The sequence below is a fragment of the Humulus lupulus genome, chromosome 8 (assembly GCF_963169125.1).
Source record: "Humulus lupulus chromosome 8, drHumLupu1.1, whole genome shotgun sequence".
NCBI classification, from domain to species: Eukaryota; Viridiplantae; Streptophyta; class Magnoliopsida; order Rosales; family Cannabaceae; genus Humulus; species Humulus lupulus.
The window spans coordinates 17715158-17737273 of NC_084800.1; positions in this window are offsets into that span (position 1 = coordinate 17715158).

A 22116-nucleotide genomic window follows, 5' to 3' on the forward strand; every position below is an offset into this window, starting at 1 on the left:
TAAATAGTAGAATTGAATGGCCATTCCATTCATTTTTAAATGGAATATCAATTAAAACATATAAATGAATAATACTTCCTACATAATCACTTTTCTATTGGAAATTTATGAACCGAACAAAGAAATGGCAAAACGATTCTTTCCTTTCTATTCATTTCTTAATCATTCCTATCAATCAAATATTCACTTAGTTCAACGATAAAAACCATAAATTTATTTATTTTATTTTGGAGATGAGAATAATTAAATCTAATCCAATTTTTAATATAAAAATTATTGGTTTAAATAACAAATTATTTTAAAAGACTCGTTAGATTATGCAAAATAATCCCATGAGTAAAGTTTTTCTATATTTCCCTAATATATAATTCTCGTGCATAATTTTTTCTTTATATATTTTGACTTTAGACTTATATTTATCTATTTAAAAAGGTTAGAATTTGCCCATGGATAGCTGAATCTTTAATAATAAGTTTTCCAGAATTAGCTATATTAGTCTTATCTTAATTAGATCTAAATTTTTACCAGGACGTATTGGATAGCTGATTTTATTATATGTTAGTGAATCTTAGTACACAGATTTTTTTATTAATACATACCATCCATATAACTTAGTTTTTATTTTTACTCAGAAGAAAAACGATAAATTAATTTAACTATTAGATATGTAATCTACAAAAAGTAGCTTTGACATTTTAAGATATAATAATAGAAAAACAAACAAATAATATACTCTGGCTTACTTTTTGTAAAAATGTAAAAAGCTTCAATCTTCGACATTTTTTTTTTCAACCGTCGGCAAAACAATATAATCTGCCGTGAGTAGCGAGTATTGGAAAATGGAAATGGTGTTAGTTGAACTTGAAATGTCCAAGTTACCCTAAGTATTGGTCTATATTACGACATACCCTCAAGGGTCATATGGTCTCATGAAAAATATGGGATTGCAAATGACAAAATTGGTCAGTAGTTGAACTGAAGGGGGGCCTTGCCTTTTTTGACTACCCAAATGTCTCAATAACTTTATACTTTTCCTGCAATGATGGGAAAATTTGGGTAATGGTTACAGGAGCTCACTCAATTTTGTTTTAATGCAAATCCTAGTCAGCAATTCTTAATAAATTCTTTTATTTATTATTTCACGAGTTTTCTCCTTTTTCTTTAATTTATTTTTAATATTACGTATTTTATTTTTCCTTTCACAAAATTTGACCCTAAGTCCAAAAAGGCAAAGCACCGGCCAGCGTGGTAGCTGTTGGCAACTTTGTGTGCATGGATGATGGATTGGCCCCATTGTATGTGGTGACATTATGGATTTTGTAACGTTGGTGAAATTATTCTCAATAAAAAGCTATACGGTCTATGATTATAAACTTTTTATAAAGTTTGGTTTTTATTATACATGTTTAGGTAAATTTCACATCAAATTCTGTAAATGTTGTACGTGTCAGGACAAAAGAACAGTTAGATATACAAGCCAATAGTAGATGTTGTATTATTCAGTCACATTAATATGAGTCATAATTGAACCTCCTCTTTAGCTAAAATTATATACATCGATGCAACCCAACAAGTAAAACAAAAGTGGAAATCATAAATTAAAATGTTGATCTTTTTTTTTTTGTTTTTTGAGAAAAAATGTTGATCTATTTGAGAACAGAAAATGATGGTATAGGTGAAACTGAAGAAAGAGAAAGCTATTATTAATATTTATTTTCCATACTTGGTTGTCTTGTCCATGAAAATCAAAAGGCATATTATTTCACAAGTGTGTATTAAAGTTTTCAACTACCAAGGTGACTTGTGAGAATAGCAGTGTTAAAATTCTATTCCTTTCCCACAATTTAAAAAAGCCAAAGAAAAATAAAATAAAAAAGACACTTGGCTTGGCTGCTCGTGATCTGTCTTAGATTCTTTGGACTTACAATAATATAAGGAGCAATACAACCCAATAATGGATTTGTTCACAAGCCTTGATAGGCACCACTTACATATAAGAATACGATCACCATTCCTTTTTAATCTAGTAATTGAAACTTTTAACTAAAAATAATCTTTTTTAACCCCAAAAAGGTCGCACAGGTCATAAAATTTTATTTTTCTCACATACTCAAATATGCATTACCATTTTTCGTATGTAAAATCTTGTTTTTTTTAATGATTAATTACCCAACTTATAAACCTAGATTTCTTGGTTCTTTTCGTGTATAGAACTTCTCAACCCAAAAGTAAACCCTACACAATGTCATTATGAAGTTGGACATAAGAATTACAGTAATCAGTGCTGCTTCCGATGCTTACAATAAGCACTTTTATGTACTTTTGAGGTTATCGGAGCAAGGAAATAAATACTTGCCCCTTAATTTATTGTCGCTTCCTTAGCAATTTGCATATGGTATGGTAAAGCAAATCAATTGAGAACTGTACTGGAATATTAGGTTTATCTTGCTCCTTTCTTTTTTCCATTAAAACAAACAAAACAATGGCTAGGAAATCAAGGAGCTACTGTGGATACATTTTACACTTTATAAAGATGGAATTAATTCTTGGAATGAATATGGGCAAGAACTAGAGCTTGTACACAAGCAAACACGTGGTACAATCCCAACTTTCAAGACACTTTAGCTGTAGTACATAATAGACACGTAGTAAATACCATTTATTATGTTATATGTATATTTTTTTTTTAAGAAGAGGCATTATTGATCTCGAAGCTACTATACATGCGCATTTATAAATATAAATCTGGGTACAGTGAGAAGTAGCAGTGACCCACTTAATTTTGTACATTGTCTATGAATCAACCGACTGCAGATCTGGGCAGTGAGAGATCAATGGGCTGCATAATCCAATCCAGTAGTATTACTATTAGGGATGTGATGACCCAGTGTTATCTGATATGATCTATATAGAAGATTCGGCAATGAATCAGTGGGGGCCGTCTCTTCCATCTTTCTTCTATTTATATATTAAATCTATTCATCTCTGATTCATTTCATATATAATATATCTAGCTAGTTCTTCTATACTTACCTTCATTATTGCTTAAGTACGCGCGTACTTATGTCGATCAAGGGCCCGAGCCTATCCTGATGATATGTATTTCTTAATCTACGGGTTTGTTTGTCATTGGTTTTACTTTTACTTTTAGACATAAGAAGAAGAAGAGAAGTAAAAGTTTGAGCTTTTTAATTCTGTTTAGATTTATATTTTAAAAGAGTTTTTTTTTTTTTTTTTGTTAAAAAGCTTTTCAGAGTGTTCGGTATATACTGCATAAAAGCACGTTTATAATAATAATATATGTTATGTCTTAAATCATTTGAAAATTAATCGTTCTTTTGAACAAAAAAAATCTAATTGCATACATATATGAATTAATATTAATTAATAAATAAAAAATCATAAAAATCTAAACATAATTAACAAAAAATCTAAAATTTTAAATTAAATATTCAAATATAAAAATCTAAATATAGTTAGAGAAAGAAATTCTATATATAAACAATAATAAGAAAAATAAAAACTAAAATAAAATCGTACGTACATTTTTTTAGAAAAATTAGATAGAATACTTTTTAAGAAAAAAGAAATCATATTATATAACTGTTATTTTCAAAATTTAGGATAAAGATGTAATTTATTTTTTTGTTTTATAAAAAAATAGGGATAAAATAAGTATTATGAAATATTCATGAAAACAAGAAAATAGCTTCCCGTGTTTTTTTAAAAGCCCTTACTGAAAAAGCTGGTGAGTCACTGCTTCTCTTAAAAGCTCTTCTAAATTCAAAAAGTTATTTCTTTATTTCATCCAAACACACTTAAAAGTAACTTTAAGTCTTCAAAAGCTATTTCAAAGCCATGCCAAACAGGGCCTATATATCTCTTCTATATAAAAAAGAGTGTGTATTGTTGGTTAACTTTAAGAAATAAATTTTTAAAATTAACTAAAAATAAATATTTATTAATTATATTAATATAAATGTAAATATTATACAATATAATTATAATAATAATATATAATACATAATCTTTAATTTTGTTAAAAAAAATTATTATTTATGTTTAAAAAAATTATCATAAATTATATATATTTAAAAATATCATAAATAATATTTAATTTAATTTTTCATTTAATACGTTTATGTCATTTATTTTATATATAATATTATTTATTTAGTTAAAATTTATCACAATAAAAAAAATTAATAGAAATAACTAATAAGTTCAATAAATAAAATAGTAAACAAACTTGCATTACTCAAGTTGTTTGTATCTATCTAGTATATGTATGTGTCTTACTCATATAATTTGATTTGTTTCGTTTAGATATGTACTACTCAATATTTGTGGAAATTAAATTTAAGATATTTAGGTATAATAAATTTTAAAACTATCAGTACTATGTATGAACGGACACCTCAATTTACATCGAATCATACACGTATCTTAAATTTTTTTAATAGAAACGATAGAATTTATTGAAAAATTAGTTATAGATCGAGAATCTGATAATAATTATATTAACAATACTCATATATATAAATATATATATTTATATATTTATACCATCTTAAATGTAATATATATATATATATTAAATATAAATAGCATGCAATATATATATGTTTGTTTAATTTTATTTATAAAATTTATAAATTATTTTTATTAAATTTATATTAATGTCATATAAATTTTAAATAAATATATTATTTTATTTAAATAATTTATTTACTTTTATTTAAATTTATGTTTGTTCTAATTTTTAAATTTGGAAGTAACAACAAGAGATTTTATATTATATGTTTTAAAAAAATAATTTTTTGCTAATTGACAGTAAATTATATTATATGTTTAATATGATATTATTTTAATAAGTGAATTTAAGTTTAATTAAATTTTATTTAAGTTATAAAACGTATAATTTTATAATTTTTAAATAATTATCATTGTAAAATATCTTTAAAATATCTTATTTTAATTTGTTTAATTATTTATTATTTTTAAATAATTATCATTGAAATCCATTTGTAGGGCTTTTCTGTGGAAGGAAACTAAGGATTTTGATGGTGCTGGAAATGTGGCTTGGGAAGATGTTTGTAAGAGTAAAGCTACAGGAGGTCTGGGTATTAGGGATGTAGATTTATGGAATATAGCTGCGATTGGTAAATATGTTTGGCTGTGGCTAAGAATAAAGAGAGTCTGTGGGTTAAATGGGTGCACTCAGTCTATCTTAAAGGAACTTCCTGGTGGACCTATGAAGCTTCAGCTACTGCAAGTTGGCAATGGAAAAACATAGTGGCAGTTAAAAATAAGCTGAAGACTTTATATTCCCACCAAACTTTCTGTGAAACTGAGTATAGTATTAGAAAGGTGTATTGGAAGCTTAAGGAGAATGAGAATTCAGTGAAGCTTTCTTGGACTCGAGTAATTTGGAGTGCTCATAATATTCCTAAGCATTCTTTCATTGCTTGGCTTGCTCAACTTAATCGCCTTAAGACTAGGAAGCGCCTATTTCAACATGGTGTTGTAGATGATCCTAATTGTCTGATTTGTGGGCAGGGGGAAGAAGATATATATCATCTCTTTTTTGGTTGCTGTTATAGTAACTCTTGTTTGGCTAAGCTTAGTGAATGGCTGGGCTGGAATACTAGTGACAGAACCTTAAATGGTTTATTAAGGTGGCTGGTTAATGTTAAAGGGGTTTCTCAAGTCAGGAAAAGAGCTTATTCCATGACTTTGATAGCAGCTGTATATCAAATTTGGAAGGTTCGGAACTTAGCTATGTGGGATCATAAAGTTGTGGCTTTATATTGTACAATAATGCAAGTTAGGAAAGAAGTTAAAGCTAGAAGTAATATTCTTTTACATAGTCAAAAAATTACTGGAAAAGATAGGATTTGGCTAGGAGAATTAAATGTATAGTCTTTTCTCTGTTTTGGCTGTCCTTTGGGATAGTTGTTTGATGTAATATTGTTTTGATATATGAAAATTTCTTACTTACCAAAAAAAAAAATAAAAAAAAATAATCTCAAAAATATCATATTTTAATTTGTTTAATTATTTATTATTTTTAAATAATTATCATTGTAAAATATCTCAAAAATATCATATTTTAATTTGTTTAATTATTTATTTTATTTTATTTAAGTTTAAGTGTTTACAAACTACCGTTAAATATAAGAATATTATGTTAAATAAAAGAATATTTTGTTAAAGTCAACATCAAAAAAATAATAAACTGTTAAAACCATGAATTTCCGTTATCTACACACTTATTATATAGAAGATATATATATATACTAGATATAATAAGTAACTTTTCCTTAGTTTTATTTATAGAATTTATTAATTATTTTATAAAATTTATATTAATGTCATATAAATTTCAAATAAATATCTTATTTTAATTAAATAATTTATTTATTTTAGTTTAAGTTTATATTTATTCTAGATTTTGAATTTGGAATTGACAACAAGAGATTATATATTATATATTTAATGTAATATAAAATATTATACGTGGATTTTAAATTTAAGTTTCTCGCTAGTTTTTTTTTTAAATAATTTGTTGCTAATTTACAGTAGATTATATTATATGTTTAATATGATATTATTATAATAAGCGAGTTTAAGTTTAATTAAATTTTATTTAAGTTATAAAATATATGGTTTTATTATTTTTAAATAATTATCATTGTAAAATATCTCAAAAATATCATATTTTAATTTGTTTAAGTATTTATTATTTATAAATAATTATCATTGTAAAATATCTAAAAATATCATATTTTAATTTGTTTAATTATTAATTATTTTTAAATAATTATTATTGTAAAATATCTCAAAAATATTCTATTTTATTTTTTTAATTAATTATTTTATTTTTTTTAAGTTTAAATGATGGTTACAAACTACCGTTAAATATACAAATATTATATTAAATATAAAAATATTCCGTTAAAATTAACATTAAAAAATAAAAAACTATTAAAACTAAAAATTTCTGTTATCTTCTACACATTTTTTATATAGAAGAGATATACCCTTTTTTTAACGATGCACTAGAGGTTTACTACAACTAATAAATCAACTCAAAAATTTATCCCTCAAACATGTGTGGTGTGTTGGACACACCACATGCCACATGTGCCTATTAGTATATATTTTTCTTTATTATTATCATAATTATCTATTCAAAAGTATCATTTGTTATAATAAGTTATAGGAATATTTGCAACGAAAATACTTAAGTTATACAAAATATTGCACTTTAGTATCCAAGTTATTTTTTTTACGGCAAAAGTACTCAAATTCAACTTTTACTTGCATCCTTACTACCCTCCAACATTAAGCCAATTCCATATGTAAGTATTTTATGGACAGATGCCATATCGTTATTTTCTAACATCCATATGGCATCTGTCCATAAAATTCCAAACTGACTCGGGAATAGGATGCATCTTTGGTAACCAAAGCGAGACTAGGGAGTACTATAACTCTTCAATCAAGGCAAAGAAGAGTGGGGAGAGCACAAGTCTGATTTCCTTGAACAACCCTAATGGACAAAAAAATAGGTTGCAAGGAGTGGTTAATAACGAGCTGAATGTTCGATCAGGTGATCAAGTCACCAAATAGGGTATTGCCCAAAGTGAGGACAAAGATATAGATCCTCGCTTTGAAGATTTTGTGAACCCGTGGAGGATCTCGAGGAGATCCAGTTAAAAGAAAAACATCCTACCAGAGTTGTCAAAGTCAGTAAAAACTTAGAGACAACAACAAGGAAATGACTGGTGATTTTTTTAAAAAAGAAATCATGAAGTTTTTGCCTGGTCACATAAAGTCATGATTGGAATCGCCCAGCAGTATTAAGCCATGTCTTAAACATAGACAAAAACTATCCACCGAAGCACCAAAAAAGAAGGTTGCTCGATAAAGATAGGTCGAAAGCATTAAAGGAAGAAGTCGATAAGCTTAGAGAAAATGGAATTATTCGGGTAGCGTTCTATTAATCATGGGTCTCCAATCTCGTACTAGTCCCCAAACCAAATGGTAAATGGCAGACATGTGTGGATTTTACAGACCTCTAGAAAGTCCGCCCGAATGATTGTTTTCCACTGTCAAGGATTGACCAGCTGGTCGATGCTCCCTGAGAGCATGAGACACTATCTTTTATGGATGCATATTTTGGGTACAATCAGATAAAATGCATCCACCAGACGAGGAACACACCAATTTCCAGACCAACCCCAAATTGTATTGCTACAAGGTAATGTCGTTTGATCTAGAAAATGCTTAGGCGACTTACTAGCGGCTAGTAAACCGTACGTTTAAAGACTAGATCGACAACAATATTGAAGTATACATCGACGACATGTTGGTCAAGTCAAAGAAAGCTGGTGGACATGTAAATGACCTGCAAGAATGCTTCAACAACTTGAAAAAATATTAGATGAATCTCAATCCTCTTAAATGTCCGTTTGGGGTAAAAGGTCCAAACTAGTATTCGGCCAAAATAACCCTTACACAAAACATAAATTTCTTTATACATAATTTAGACTTTTTTTCTTTTACAAAAACCACGCAAAGTGTATAATAATAAATAAATAAATAAAAAAGTACGCATACAACAAGTTGTTTGAACTCTGTTTTCGACACTTTAATTATTCACTATACAATGAACATTATTATAAAAAATAATTTGAGTTAAGACATGACCACGTGTCCATATAATAAGCATGTGTGTACAGGTAGGATGAAAATGACTCCTTACCACACAATTTCCCCAAATTTTTGTATAAATATATATATTTTTAATCATTAAAAAATATTTGCACGAAACACGATTATGTTTTCTAGTATATTAATAAAGAGTAATGATATGTGCACCCAAAATATACACTCAAACATTACATACAGTGATGTGGCAGTTTAGTCTAGCCAATCACATTTATTAAAACTGAGACTCACTGTTTTAAAAAGCAGTGACACGTCACTGTGTGTAATGTTTGGGTGCATATTTTGGGTGCACATATCATTACTCATTAATAAAGTAGTTCAAAAATGAGAAATTGAGTTTGTTCGTGTTCTAAATTTTGAGTTGAAAACTCTTCATAAAAAAAAAGTTGAAAACTAACATATATATTGAGAATTCAGGTGATACGAATTTCATGAATGTAATTTTTTTTTTAGAAAAACATAATTTAAGGCATAAGATTTTAAAGTGATAAAAAAGGGAAGATGTCCCGCCAAAAGTAAAAAATTATTTTAACTTGTTACATCATTTGGCCTAAAAATTAAAAATTATTATTATTACTTATACAGAATGTAATGCCCCAAAATCCTTAATGCGGTTTAATGGCTGGATTAGTAGGTCGGGAGGGCCATAACTATTTAATTATGTCATTAAATGATTATATGTATGTTTATGTGAATTATATTATAATATGATGTTATATGCATGCATGTGGGTCCACATTTGATTATTAGGGTGTTTTGGTAATTTGGCCCGTTGATGACATATTTGTGTATTTTGGTGCATATTGTGACTTGTGAATGAGATTCCATTATTATGGGGATATATTCGAGCTATTCGGCATAAGACGATCTTATATTGTGAATTAACGGTTTTGTCATAACGTGGTCTTTTATTGGGATATTGAGTTATGAGGATGGATATTTGATGATAAATTGAGAGTTATTGAGATCATGAGGAAATTCTGGAAGTTTTGACTATAATGTCCCCAGGAGTGTTTTTGGGACCCCGAGCACTAGGTTTATTTGAGATTACTTAAGCTTGAAGTAGCTTGTCAGATAGAACCGTACGTTAGAAAACCTCTCTTTCTCTTCCTGTTAGTTCGTTTTACCGTTCGAGGCATTTTCGAATAAATCTCGAATTCTAGGAGTCGGAATCAAGCGAGGATTGAGGCATAGCGATCCTAGGAAAGATTAGAAGCTTCTTGGCCGAAGGATTTGACGAGAAACAACAAAATCAAAGGTAATCTAAGTTTTGAGTTTTTAGAGTTTCTAAGCTTCAAATTGGATTTTGTGAACTGTTGAGTTTTTGGTTCGTTTGAGCCTTGGGATTTGATGATTTTGGATCTTTGGGAAGCTTGGGAACTTTTATTTGTGGATTTGTAAGTGTTTAGGTATGTTTTTGGGAGGTTTGGGTTGATGGAAATCGAGTTTGTGGATGGTTCTTGGTTGGGGGTCGTGGCCCTAGCTCGAAGAAGCAGGTGGAGCGTTTTGGTCTTGCTGGGTGCCGCGGCCCTAGGTGTGGGGCATCGCGGCCCTTGCTCCTGGTGTGGCTGGGGGCAGCGGCTCAAGGTGCTAGGGCCGCAACCCTTGGGTAGTTTTGAGCCCGCTTGAGTGTTTTGACCTCGGGATGGTTCCTACTACCCGGATTAGTGGGGATTGATGTCTCGGAGGCTAGATCTTGGTTTTGGAACCTTTGATGTTCATTTTATTGATAGTATCCCATATTTGGTTATGACTAGGTAATCGCTAAAGGGCTAAAAGTCAGATCGTTCTCAAGGGTCGTTCTTTTATTCATTCTCGCTCGAATCAGAGAGGTAAGAAAAATGCACCCTTTGTATATGACATGCATGATTGTTGTTGAGGCATGTTGGTTAATAAATGTGGACATTGATTGCATATTAAATGCTAGAGGATGTTGTTTACTTGTGTATGGTACTGATTAGTTAGGGACGGCACTGGTCACGTATCACTGACCTAAAAGTCAGCAACGGCATAAGCGTCCTAAACACAAGACCAAATGAAGATTAGATCTAATCGATATTAGCGTTGAATGACTCTAAGACATTAATGTTGGACCGACCCTAAGGTCGATGAAACTTATAAGCGCTTGGCTAGTCTAGGACTAGTTACTCAGAGCCAGGGCCAAAGGCCTAGGTGACAGTTTGTCACATGGCTAGGGAGCAGTACCCCGTGGTTATGACTCTATGGTCACGAGGTAGGTTAAGTTGGTGACTAGTCATCATGCACCTAACCTGTTTAAGCTAGTGAAAAGTTCACTTATCTGTTAAGCCCGGTGACCCTATCGTCACATGGCTAAAGGGAGCTGTACCCACCTTAGTGACTTTTCTAATTGTCACTCATCTGTTTTGGACTGAAAGTCCTGAATGATTATTATGATCATTGTTGATATTATATTCATGTTATATTGTGTTTTATTGCTGAACTTTGGCTCATGGGTGCTATGTGGTGCAGGTAAAGTGAAAGAAAAGCTCACTCAGCCTTGAGTGGAGAGCTTGGGTGGTGATGTGTACATATGTGGCCGCTTGACCACCACGGCCAAGGAGTTCTCAGAGGAACTAGGGGGTTTACCCTAATTTTTGCCGCTTAGGTCGTCGGGTTTGTAAATTTGAAACAGTAATGACTATTTTGAGTTGTAAGTAACTTGTAAATGTTTTGATGGGCCCGTGAACAGTTTTATGTTTTAAATAAAATATATTCTTTTCTTTTGATTGGGTTTCCACCTTAGCCTGTTAATAATACCTAGAAGCACGTTTTTAACTAAAGAACTCACGTAGCGAGTTAAATTTCTGGTTCACCAGTTACCGTAACTGTTCTGGAGTAACCAAGGTGTTACACAGAGCCTCTAATTCTATACACAACCCAAATTCCTAAACTCAAAACTCATTCAATGATATTCTCTTAGAGCACTCTCAATGACTCTTTTAAAATAGCTATATTTTACAATTATAGCTCAAATGTGATAAAATGGTTTTCCATCAAAGGAGCTACTCTAAATTATTTTTTACCTCAATACACTATTTATTATTTACATGTGGAGACAACTATTCACTCTTTTATAAATATTTTATTATTTTTTTCTAACTTTTCTATGTATATATGTTTGATATTAGGATTAATATTATATGGTTTTAGTATTTTTTTTAAACTTATATACATATTATCATTTTATATTTTGTTATAATAATTATATAGAGAATTATTTTTAAATTTTGTATTAATTTATATTTTATTTATTTTGGAATAATCTATAATAAAGTATAATTATATTTTGATATTATATATGGATAAATATCATAAAAAATATAAAGATACTATTGATAATGAGAGAAATTAAAAATTTAAAATGAAGAAAAAAATAATATTTAAATGACATAAAAAAATAAAGAAATCGATGTATAGTGTAATGTAAAAATTAGAGATAAAATAAATAAAATAGTATTTTAATGAAGTATTTTAAAAAATAAAGAAAAATATCATTTAAAGTGCTCTTACATAAAACTAGCACTAATTAGAATGAGAGCATAACTCACTAAATCGAATTAGACAAAGTGACCCTTCGAGGCATTAGCGGATCCACCATCCATCTAAAGATAAAAGAGGCAGCAACCCCTTCATGAATTTTTAATAATTAATTTTTTGATGTAATAATTTTTATATTTTAATTATTTTTGTATTAATATTTACGTATATTTTTTTATATATTTCGGTAAATAGTATTATATTCTAAGATAATTTTTTATAAATACATATATTTTGTTAGTTAATATAATAATTTTTTTTTGACAAAATAGTTAATATAATTATTTGATATCTGCTTTTGGAAATGTATTCATTTTTCTAAGAAGTTTGGTTCTTGCAATTATTTTTCTTTTGAATTTTATTTTGTTCTTTGACTTTTGCTCTGCAATAAATCTCAAGATAGTTGAATTTAACATCATAACTTCAAACATATTCAACGTATTGCTATTTTTATTTTTAATGTTAATCATAGATTTTTATTATAAATTTTGTCTTGTTCGAAAATTTTAATATATATTTAGTATTTTATTTTATTTTTTGGTATTATATATCATATAATTTTGATGTTAGTTTTAGTATATATTTAAGTATTTCTTGAAATAATGAATAAATTGTATTCTTGAAAAACTACGCTCTCATTAAAAATAATTTAATGCCGTATAAATTGGAAGAAAAAAAAGACCTCGTTTTTTTAAAACCTTTTTATACCGTTACTTTTTTATGATTAGCGTTTTGATTATAATTAAGGGGAAAGAAAATAAAAAATGAGAGAATCTGAGCGATAATTTAATAATCTGGCTGTGAGTCTGCGATTCTTGTCGAACGATGTTCTGATGAATCTGTCGTATGACAATATTAATTACTCTGAATAATTAAATTATCAAAGTCTATATTTCTTCTATTCGTCAGACTCTGTAGATGCAATGCAAGGCAAGGCAAGGGCAATATAAAAATGTTTTCTCTCATGAAATTATTATTATCATCATTATTATGATTGCTTCACAGAAAATTAACCAATAAAGAAATGAAACGACAATACATAAGTTTGCAGAGTGAAACTAAATGAGGCTAGGCTAGGAAGGCATAATTAATTAATATTTAATACAGAAAAATAAGTCCTACCATTAGTAATACATTCAAGTCAATATTCATTAAGCAACAAACCGTACAATTTAAAAGTGAAATATAAATAATTGGAAATTATACACGTAATAGTTGTCACACATCCACTTTGTTTGTCATTTTGTTTATCACATAATTAATTAAGGTACAAATTTGACCACTGCTTTTCGGATCTGAATTTCAGAAGAAGGCAAGAAAAATAAATAAATAAATTAATTAAAAATAAATTTGACCACTTCATAGAATATAGTATATAGTATCACTTGACACAATATTAGTAGGTATAAATTGTCAGATTGCACCATCGATCTTATGTGTATGTATATATATTTATACTACAAACTATACTCATAGAACAGTGGCACCCCATACTTTGAAAATAAATCAGTGCATGAATTAGAAAACTATACCACGTTGATTTCCATATCTCCGACCTGGCATGTCAATGAAGTAGGTATTGTGTATTCTCAATTTTTTTAAAAAGTTATTGTGATTGGACTAATTTTTTAGCACACGCTTAATAATTTATGTATATATCCTACATGTAAGTGTAACAATAAAAAACCATCTTTATGTTCTTCAACTTCAACCATTCTCAACTTATTAATTTGGTTAAATGGTTACATGTGGAAGGTGCCATTCTGACAAGTGACAACTAGAAATTGGAAAAATGGCTGTGTTTTCAACCATTAATGTGTATTTAAAGAGGGGCTTTATTGGATTTATGCTCTAAAATATTCACTCCTCCACGAGGTTGTTTTGTACTTTTTATTAGTTTTTTTTTGGCATTTGTACAACTGTAGCCTTTATTATTATTATTATTAACGGTGCTGCCCCAAAAAAACGAAATGGTAATTTTCTTAACACATTGAACGTTATGGTGTTTTTGCAATATATTTTTAAATTAATATTTATAGAGATAAAGGCATTACATTGTTGGGGATAGAAACAGATTGAAAATAAAAATAGGCTTACAAACCGAATGGGTAAACCAAAAGTGGCATAAATCAATATGGCCTTTGTTTTAGGCCCGGCCTGTTCGTCACTAGAAACAAAGAAAGCCCATCAATCACTACCTCAGCAATGATGGCATTAATTATCATCACATTTCCGAGGAGATAAACCAGCCGAAAAGAGTCGGTTCCCCAACAAAAGACTTGGAGAACATGCTATCTGAAAGAGTCAGTGCTGGTTTCTAAGAGCCTGATTGGTTCATACTATATGAAAGAATCGTATCAATAAATTAATTTACACTTTGTTTTCTAATTAGGTTTTTTATACAGCTACTGTGTCAAATAAATTTAATTATTGAATTAGCACCAACATACATCATTCAGTCTTATCCCAAATTTTAATATTGTACTAAGGTTTAGTCAAGTTGTGTTAACAAACCCATAAACTTTACCACTACTGTACCAACAACAAACCCAAAAACTTTACCTTTACCAAATGCTCCTCAACATCCCCAAATCAACCTAGTTTTCCCTCTATTAGCTAAATACTCACAGTCAAACTTGATGATACCAATTACTTTGTGTGGAGAATGCAGATGCAAAATATCGTGATTGCCAACGGTCTTGAAGGGTACATCGATGGATCGATTCCGTGTCCGCCGCAGCACACCGAATCTTCTCCGACGACGGTGAACCCCGCGTTCACAGCTTGGCATCGTTATAACAGGTTGATAATGAGCTGGCTCTATGCCTCTCTTTCCGATAACATGCTTGGGCAAATTGTGGGATATGCTACTGCGTCTGAAATCTGGTTCTCTTTGGAGCAGGTCTACACCGCAGCTTCGTTCGCCAAAATCTCTGAGTTTTGCACAACTCTGCAACATCTCAAGAAAGAAGGCCTCTCTGCAGTAGCCTATATTCAGAAATTAAAGTCCCTCTGCAACGTTCTCGCCTCTGTTGGAGAACCGATATCTTACCACGATCACCTTGGCTATCTTCTCAACGGTTTAGGGCTGGAGTACAATGCCTTTGTTACTCCCATTCTCGCTAGGTCTGACAAACCATCCATTGAAGAAGTTCATTATCTTCTTCTCAGCTTCGATGCCCGACTAGATCATCAAAATGTTGCTGCTACCCTTAGCTCCCTTCAAGCCAACTTCACGCACCTCAAACACTCCCAAACGAGACCACCCAAACCATCACACCCATTATCCTCTGCTCCTCTGAGATCTCCTCAACCTTATTGCCCTTTCTCTCCTCACACACAACCTCTTCCTCCATCTCAAACCTACCGTCCTTGGCCATCTACTACTCCAGCTCCAACTCGAACCAACTTTCGTCCCAAATGCCAGATTTGTTTCAAGCTCGGTCACACTGCAGCTACTTGTTATCATCGAACCAATCTACAATTTCAAGCTTCCCCACCGACTCACAAACCATTTCATGCCTATTTTGCTCACCACCCTACCCCTCCTCCATTTTCCCCTTCCCATGGTTATTCCCTATTGCCTCCTTCTACAGTTCCTCCATCCACCCCTTTACCTTCCCCAACCACTCCATACACTGGCTCTCTCACTGACCCGAGTTGGTACATGGACTCTGGCGCATCCCATCACTTTACTCCGGACTTGAATATGCTTGACTCTTCTAAGCCCTTTCATGGTGGTGATAAAATAACTATGGGTAATGGTATGACTTCGTCTATCTCTCATGTTGGCTTTGCAACTTTACCTGCTTATTCCTCCCCCTTAAAGTTATCTCATGTTTATCATTCTCCCTCTCTCTCAAAGAATCTACTCGGTGTTTCAAAATTATGTCAAGATAACAATGCTTATGTTGAGTTTCATCCCTATTGTTTTTATGTCAAAAACCAGGTCAGCCACCAAATTCTTCTCACATGCATCCTTGATCAGGGCATTTATCGAGTGTCTCCTCTCCTTCGCTGCCATTATCCTCTTCTTCTCCCACTCAGCTGCTGTTTTCTTCCAAAAATCAAGTCAATCTGTGGCATTCTCGCTTAGGACACCCAGCTTGTGATATTGTTTCTCGTGTAGCTTCTTTATGTAATTTTTCGTTTCCTAAGACTGATAGTTTTTCCTTTTGTTCTTCATGTCAACTTGGCAAGTCTCATCGTCTTGCGTTTCCTACCTCTGTATCTCGGGCTTCTATGCCTTTTGAATTAATACATACAGATCTTTGGGGTGCTTCCCCCGTCACTGCAATTACTGGTGTCCGATATTTCGTTTTGTTCATTGATGATTACACCCATTTCACTTGGCTATATTTGTAATGCCCCAAATTCCCTAATGAGGTTTAGGACCTTGATTAGGAGGTCGGGAGGGCCATAATTGATTTATTACAGTATTTAATGATTATATGCATGTTTACGTTAATTATATTATTATATGATGGTGAATGCATGCATATGGGTTCATATATTAATTATGAGGGTAATTTGGTAATTTGGCCACTGTGGGCGTAATTGTGTATTTTGGGTGCATAGTTGTGATTAATTAATATAGCCACATTATAAGGTGGATTGGTTCGAGTTAATCGACATGAGACGATCATGAGATGTAAGTGTTCAGTCTAGTCATAACGGGTTTAAGTTCGGGGCTCGGGGAGAGTCTCGGGGTGAATTTAATGATTAGAGCATTACTGGGAATTAAAGGGTAATGGGGTATGATTTATTGACATTTGGGAATATTGAGATTAGCGGGAACTGGAAAGCGTTAATTATGATTAACGAGATAAGTGGAAAGTTCCAATTCTACCCTTGAAATGGTTATAGAGACTTTAAGTGACTTAAGGGCAATTTGGTCATTTGGAGTTTGGATATATATGACTTAGGAGGGCTGTAGAAAGAACAGAGCCAAAACAGGGGTTTTCATCTTCAACCCGTACACCATCCTTCATCATCTCTTCTTTGGTGTTCTTAAGGACATCTTGAGGTTTTGAGCTAGGAAATCAAAGGTGGCAGCTAGGGAACTTGTTTCAGCCATTAAAGGGGATTCAAAACCATGTTTGAGGTGAGTTTTAGTCATTGAATTCAGGTGATACTCTGTTTTCTTCTTTAGTTTTTCAGTTTTGATTTCTTGTTGGAAGTTTGGATTTAAAGGGGTTTTGATTGATGGTTGGATTGGGTTTTGATGAGGGTAAGCTATGGGTGTTGTCTAGAGGTTAAATTGAGTGTTTGGAGGAGGTTTGGAGTTGGTTCGAAGGGTTGGTTCCAAGGGAAAACGCAGGGGAGAGTTGGCTGGTGCGTGCTGGTTTCTTGGCTGGTTTGCGAAATGAGCCGTGGGCTGTCTGTGGTGTGCCGCGGCCTGTGTTGGCTTTAAAGGTGAAAATGGCTCTGCCAGGAGGGTGAGCCGCGGCATGGCTCTGGTGAGCCGCAGCCCATCAGGGCAGATTTTGCCAGAATTGTGTTTTTAGCTTGGGGATGCTTACCATAGGCCTCGGGGTTGGTCCTACTACTTGGTTAAGTGGGGATTGATGTCCCGGAGGCTAGATATTGGTTTGGGAACTTGTGTTGATAATTTTTATTGATGGTATCCTATATTTGGTTATGACTAGGTGACCGTTAAAGGACTAAAAGTTCATCGTTCTCAAGGGTCGTTCTTTTAATCGTTCTAGCTCGACTTTGAGGTAAGAAAACTGCACCCTGTGTATATGTGACATGCATGGCTATTATGATGCATGTTGGTTGATTATTGAGTATGACATGCATGGCTATTATGATGCATGTTAGTTGATTATTGAGTATGACATGCATGGCTATTATGATGCATGTTAGTTGATTATTGAGTATGACATGCATGGCTATTCTTGATGCATGTTGGTTGACTATTAAACGTGACATGCATGGCTGTTATTGATGCATGTTGAATGTTTAAATGTAAACATTGATAGCATAATGAATGCCTGGCAATCTTTCCCATTTGCATATGATTATCAGTGAGGCATGCTGGGTGATTAAATGTGATGCATGTGATGCACGAGAAACATGTGATTAGGGCATGCCATGAATGAAGAATATGAGATTGTCAGAGCTTGAGTCTCTGGATTTGTGCATGATCATGATTATGCTAGCAACTGTTTAGTAAGCATGCCGAATGCCCTATTCTTGGATAATTGGCATATGATACACATTGACAGCATTGCTTACTTGTGCATGGTACTGACTAATTAGTCAGATTTGGCAAAGGTGCTAGTATCAGCTGTGACTTATTAGTCAAGTTCGGCAGTGGTACTGGGCAATGGTCACGTTGCACTGACTCGTCAGTCAGAATTGGCAAAGGTGTTAGTATCAGCTATGAAGCTGTAACTTATTAGTCAGGTTCGGCAGTGATACTGGACACTGGTCACGTAGCGCTGACTTATTAGTCAGAACGACCTTAGCGTGGAGCATGCAAGCCAACGGAGATTAGATCTAATCGACCATCAGCATTGAATTACTCAAAGAGCATTAATGCCAGACCGACCGTGAGGGTCGATGAATGAAATAAGAACTTGGAGGCTAGTGGCTTACCTAGCAGCCACTCTCCCTCTTGAATCATGTGATGTTCACTCATTGGTTTGAAAGTTTTACGCTCGGTGTGATTATAATGATAATCATTTGATAATGTTTATGTATAGTGTTATGTTTTCTTGTTGGGCTTTGGCTCACAGGTGCTATGTGGTGCAGGTAAATGCAAGAGGAAGCTAGACCATCCTTGAGTTGGAGAGCTTAGGTGATGACATGTACGTATCCAGCTGCTCGTCCGCCACGGCCGAGGTTTAAAGTGGAACTAGGGTTGAACCCTGTTTTGCCGCTTAGAACGGCCTGTTGTAAATATTTTCTGAAATAGACTCTGAAACTTTATTTTCGGGATCCCAATGTATATATTAAACGTTCTAGTGAAACGTTACATCCTAGCCAAGGTTTTTAATCCCTAAACCGCTAATCATACTTAGTTCACGATTTTGGCCAAATGACTCGATTAGCGAGTTTAGCACTGTTTACAAGGCACACCGTAACGGTCCCTGGAGTTTGGGGCGTTACAATATTTACTTACAACAAAGGATGAAGTTTTTCAAGCTTTTATTACTTTCAAACAAATGATTTTCACTTAGTTTAATGGCCATATCAAACATATTCGCTCTGATTGGGGCGGTGAGTACCGCACCCTTTCTACTTTCTTCAAACAACATGGCATTCTCCATGAACTCTCTTGCCCTCACACACCCCAACAAAATGGTCGCGTTGAGCGCAAAAATTGTCACGTCGTTGAAACTGGTCTCACCCTTCTTGCTCACTCTTCCATGCCTCTCCAATACTGGCCTTATGCCTTTGCCATCGTGGTTTACCTCATTAGCCGTCTTCCCACTCGTACACTTCACTCTTATAGCCCCTTTCAACTTCTATACCACAAAATGCCCACCTATGATCATTTTCGTATATTCAGTTGTGAGTGTTTCCCTTTCTTGCGCCCATATAATACCCATAAGTTAGAATTTCACTCTTCTTCTTGTGTGTTTCTCGGGTATAGCAGTCAACACAAAGGTTACTTGTGTCTTCATCTGTCCACAAGTCGTATTTATGTCACCAGACATGTTATCTTTAATGAAGACCGTTTTCCATTTTCTGTTTCTCTTCCTTCTTCACCGATCTCAGGACCAAACTCACCGTCCTTCCCAGCCCGTTGAGTTTGCGGGGGGATGTTAAACCATATTAATTTACTCTTTATTTGTATTAGTTGTCTAGTATTTTCTGTTTAGTCTTTTCCCTTTGCTTTGGACACATGTCCCCTTTCTTTTTCCTTTGGTACTATATATTAGTGTACTGTTCACTCAATTATTCAGGGAATACAAATATACTTTTTCACCATTTCCCTCTGACAAGTTGTTAGTCTCCTTAAATTTGAACTTTGAATCTTCTACTGTGTTGTTTGCCATTATTTCCGTCTTTTTTTCTCGATTTATATAGTTTGTGAAGAAATTGTTGTTTTCCCAGTACACACTTTGTGGTAGTTGTCATTTTTATAGTTGGGGACCGAACATTTCCTTAGGGAATTTCATGTTATATGCATGATAATTTAGTAAATTTTTTTAATATGCCAACATAAATTATTATCTCAAATATATGACAATTTCAATTATTTAGATAAAAATATCCCTAATATTCAAACACTCATTTTCTCTCTTAATTCGAACTCTCTCTCTAACATCTCTCATTCTCTCACTCTCTCTATTATTCTAATATAATAGATCTCGAAAAAATACAAAAATTAAAAAAAAAAATAATTTGAAACAGACATTTGAGTTAAAAAATATATAAACATCCATAGTTTTCGTCAAATTTTAGTGCAGAGCATCGAAAAAGCATCGTTTTAGCCAAAAATCAAAATTTCATGATTGCATCGAAACACCATCGATTTTACATTGAAATAGGATCGTTTGACCAAAAAAATAAGTTTTCATGATTGCATCACAAGAGCATCGAAACACCATCGATTTTATATCGAAGCACCATAAAAAAAATATCTAAATTGCATTGAAATGGTGCATTTTCGATGCAATTTCAATGCTCTTGCGATGCAATCATGAAACTTGATTTGGCAAAAATGATATTTTTTTGATGCAAAATCGATGGTGTTTCGATGCAAAATCGATAGTATTTTGATGCTCTTGCGATGCATGAAAACTTGAATTTTGGCCAAAACAATGCTTTTTCGATGTAATTTCGATACAAAATCAATGGTGTTTCGATGCTCTTGCGATGTATGAAAACTTGATTTTTGGCAAAAATGATGCATTTTCGATGCAAAATCGATGCTCTTGTGATGCAATCATGAAAACTTATTTTTTTAGCAAAAACAATGATTTTTCAATGTAAAATGAGTGGTGTTTCGATGGTATTGCGATGCAATTATGAAAACTTGATTTTTTTTTTGGCTAAAACGATGCTTTTTCGATGGTGTTTTAATGCAATTTCGATGCAAAATTGATGATGTTTTGATGTTATTGCAATGCAATCATGAAAACATGATTTTTGGCCAAAACATGCTTTCTAAATGCATTTCGATACTCGATGTTGAAATTTGACTAAAACATTGGAGGTTCATATTTTTTCACTCAAATATCTGTTTCAGATGAATTTTTTTAATTTTGGTATTTTTTTATATCTATAAGATTAAAATGAGAGAGAAGTGAGAGAATGATAAATGTTAGAGAGAGAGATCCGAGTGACGGAGAAAAAAGTTGTTTAAATGTTGTAAGTATTTTTGTAAAAAAAATTAAAATTGTCATATTTTTTAGATAATAAAGTATATTGACGTATTAAAAATCTGAAGATGGCATAATAAAAAAGAGAAATTATAGGAAATGACCCAAATAAAGCTATCAAGAAACTAATGTCCTCATTTTTAAAATTGTAGATAATGAACCTTTTTACATTGTTGATTACCTAAATTGCCATTTTTTATAATTTATTTATTTATTTAGGACTGTATGACTTTAATATAGCGGTATATGTATATTAGTTTTATTTAATTAATTTTTATTTTAAAGTTATATTGATTTTTTAAGTTTTTTATAGGTTCTTGGTACATTATTTTCCAATTAGTGTATATGTTTTTTGTGGTATAGTATATATATATATTTTTTGTGATATTTAATTTCTATTTTATTATATATAGTGGTAGTATATAATTTTGTATCATGGTATATACATTTTAATGGTAGTATATAACTTTGTAGCATAGTATAT